The sequence below is a fragment of the Vanessa cardui genome, chromosome 27, assembly GCF_905220365.1.
Source record: "Vanessa cardui chromosome 27, ilVanCard2.1, whole genome shotgun sequence".
Classification (NCBI taxonomy): domain Eukaryota; kingdom Metazoa; phylum Arthropoda; class Insecta; order Lepidoptera; family Nymphalidae; genus Vanessa; species Vanessa cardui.
In genome coordinates this window covers 3,769,784-3,773,303 of record NC_061149.1, presented here as the reverse complement: position 1 = coordinate 3,773,303, position 3,520 = coordinate 3,769,784, and the positions used below count along the sequence as shown (strand labels likewise).

Here is a 3,520-nt window from a genome sequence, read left to right as displayed (position 1 = left end):
GCAGACGTGATTGAAGTTGTCTATTTTGGTACAATCGGACGCAACGAATCTTACGATAAATCTAACTGGCCTGAATACAGTTTTTTTTTTATTTACATGGCTGTACGCGTTGTTCCTACGTCTATTATATACAGGTGTCAACTAGGCTCTGTGTATGTAAAAGTAATACTGGTTAGTAAAATATATTTTTGTAAGTTCGAATGATTTGAATTTAAAGCCTTTACAATATTTCAATCGTAATCCTTATTTAATTGCAATTCTGATGATGGATTATTCAATCCATCCTGTTACTAGAGGTCAATAAATAATTTGAATAAAAAATTTGCACTGTTACTCCTCGTTCAATTGTGCAAATAGAATACATATGTAATATGGAATCTATTTTAATATATTAATAATATTATAAATGTGTAAGTAACTGTCTTCTTGTCGTTCTTTCACGACTAAACTACTAAACCGAATTTGATGAAATTTCTTATGAAGCAAACTTGAACTCCAAAAAAGGACATAAGTTACTTTTTTATTATTTTTGTATTTACTAGTAAGATTTAATCAGTTCTTAGTTTCTATTTATTGAATAACTTTTTTATCTGACTGTACCATGCACCAGTGGCGCCGCGGCTTTCAACGGACCGCTATCTGTCTCCCTTTCACACCACCCGTCCCTCTCTAACTCAATGTCCACTTTTACTTTCTAAACATGAAAGTAACAATCCTAAAAGAAAAAATAATTCAACACACCTTTTAAGTCAATTGCATCAATAGTAATTTTAATTTTCGAATGCGTGCGCACACGCATATTTTGATTTTTGAGCAATTTCGGTATTTTTACAAGTTAAAAATAGACAATTTATTAATTTTTGACTCTATTTTTTAATGTTCTGGTAAGGTTTAAACAAACCACACAAATTTATGCGTAGATTATGCGTGCAAACCTACACAAGCACTACTACAACAACAATAACAGCCTATAGATTTCCTATTGCTGGGCTAAGGTCTCCTCTCCCTTTGAGGAGAAGGGTTTAGAAAATATTCCACCATATTTGAACCCGCAATCATCAGTTACAATGCACGCGTTCTAACCACTGGGCCATCTCGGCTTACTACTAAATCTATCTTAATTGGTCTCTATAATCCATTTCGTGCCTACAGTAAAAACATGGCGAGGAAATACATAGCCTAAACCCTCCACAAGTATACCATCAACTTGTATCGTATTGAAGCAGCACTGTGGTCAAAAACTTCTCTTTATATAGAATATTATTATTGAGTTATTACGTAACAGTTTGAAATTACCGGGCAGATACTTTCTGATCTATAAACACAGGGAGTGCGGATAAGCTTTTGACTCCGAAAAGTCAGACTTTCGGGTCAGAGGTATTCAGAGGAAGGAGTAGAAAAATCTGATGATATTTTCAACTTTTTAAGCAATTTGTTTCCGTCTCTTACCGATTTTTAATTTTCCGGGATTTAACGTACTCTTTGTGCTATTTCAGACTATAATCTATCTCTGTGTCTTTGTGTGTGTATAGATATAAGAATCATAACAATTTATTTAATAATTATATAATCAATTATTATATAATGTAATTTACTTGATGGTAGGGCTTTGTGCAAGCCCGTCCGGGTAGGTACCACCGACTCATCAGATAATCTTCCGCCGAACAACAGTACTTAGTATTATTGTGTTCCGGTTTGAAGGATGAGTGAACCAATAGTACTACAGGCACAAGGCATAAAACATTTTAGTAACTAAGGTTGGTGGCGCATTGGCAATGCAAGGAATTATTAATAATTCTTAGAGCGCCAGTATCTATTTTTCTTACTATTCAGTAGTGGTTTTATGAGGTATTTACTACCATGATGTCTGAAAATCCAGAACAGCGCGATTCCTAAGACACTTTCTGCCTCGCACAACCGCTTTGTAGAACCAGCTTTCGCCGGCGGTTTTTCCGAACCGATACAATATGGGAACCTTCAAGAAAAGAGCGTACTTCTTCGGCAACGCACCTGCAAGCCCCCTGAGTGCTGCAGATGTCCATGGGCGGTGGTAGTCACTTTCCATCAGGTGAGCTTCCTGCTCGCCTGCCACCTATCACATAAAAATAATATAAATGAATTTTACTTTAAGGTTTGCCTATCGCCAACGTCCATACCACGTTGAATACACCGGTTCTCGTCCGATCACCGAAGTTAAGCAACGTCGGGCGCGTTCAGTACTTGGATGGGTGACCGCCTGGGAACACCGCGTGTCGTTGGTCTTTTTGCAGTTTTTGCAAAAAAAGAATATTTTTCTTGCTGTGTTCATCGCACGTCAACATTTGAACAATAGCAATAACGGGTGAACAAGGGAATTGAAATTAGGTTTAACACCACGCCTCATTGCCTCCACTGGTGACAGGAGGCCTGGTTCGTTTGCCCAGCGGATCGGAATTGCGATTCAGCGGGGGAAATGCTACTAGCATTCTTGCCGCCATTGCACGCGGTCAAGATTTATACAATAACTAGTTTTAGTTCATATTTGTATATATTTAAGCATTTAATGTAATTAATTAGGTTTGTAATTGGTATTTTCGACAGTTACAGGAGTGTATAAAACTTCTGAGAACTGAGATGGCCCAGTGGTTAGAACGCTTGCATCTTAACCGATGATTTCGGGTTTAATCCAGGCAAGCACCACTATAAACATGTGCTTAATTTTTGTTTATAACTCATCTCGTGCTCGGCAGTGAAGGAAAACATCGTGAGGAAACCTGCATGTGTCTTATTTCATCGAAACTCAGCCACATGTGCATTCCACCAACCTGCATTGGAACAGCGTGGTAGAATATGTTTCAAACCCTCTTTTAATGGGACTGAGCCTTAGCCCAGCAGTGGGAAATATACTTTACTTTACCTTACTTTACAAAACTTCGAGACAAACCAACCGTCTTACACTCTGGTTCGATAAGGATGATAACATAAAAGGAAAAATTCTTAAGGATGTAAAATTTGAAATTGTCGACTTTTCTCAACCATAATATGCAGATATTATTATATTATATATTTATATTAAAAATCTTCCTCTTAAATCATTCTACATAATGAAGGTCGCATTAAAATCCGTTAGCCAGTATAAAATGTCATATAATCCCTTACACCTGACCACTTCCTAATATGTAGCTGTATTCGGAAACTAGTGGTACAATATACATATATGTTATGTCGTAATCCTCATTCCGGTTAAAGTATCCCTTTATGATTCAGATTCGATTCTCGGAAAGTGACATTTATCCGTTTCTCTATCGTACGATCAATAAAATATAGTTTACATATATCTTTATAATAAAATTCTTATATATGTTTTCGTAATTTTTCTCCTAAATAGATTGATCGATTTTGATGAAATTGCTTTTTTATCATGATATATTGTACCTACTTTGAATAGGTGTTCCGTTCCTTTGTAAGTAGTTTGTTTTTTAATAATTATTATTTTTAATCTGTATTATCTCGTCCTTGCTGTATAAAAAAATGTCCAATT

The 3,520-nt window shown here is 36.0% G+C and overlaps 1 non-coding gene across 1 annotated transcript; it reads left to right on the top strand.

Moving 5' to 3' along the window:
* The first annotated feature begins 2,142 nt into the window (after positions 1-2,142).
* Positions 2,143-2,261, top strand: LOC124541331. The gene has a single exon (XR_006967241.1). It is a non-coding gene; the product is annotated as a 5S ribosomal RNA (ribosomal RNA).
* The last annotated feature ends 1,259 nt before the right edge of the window (positions 2,262-3,520 follow it).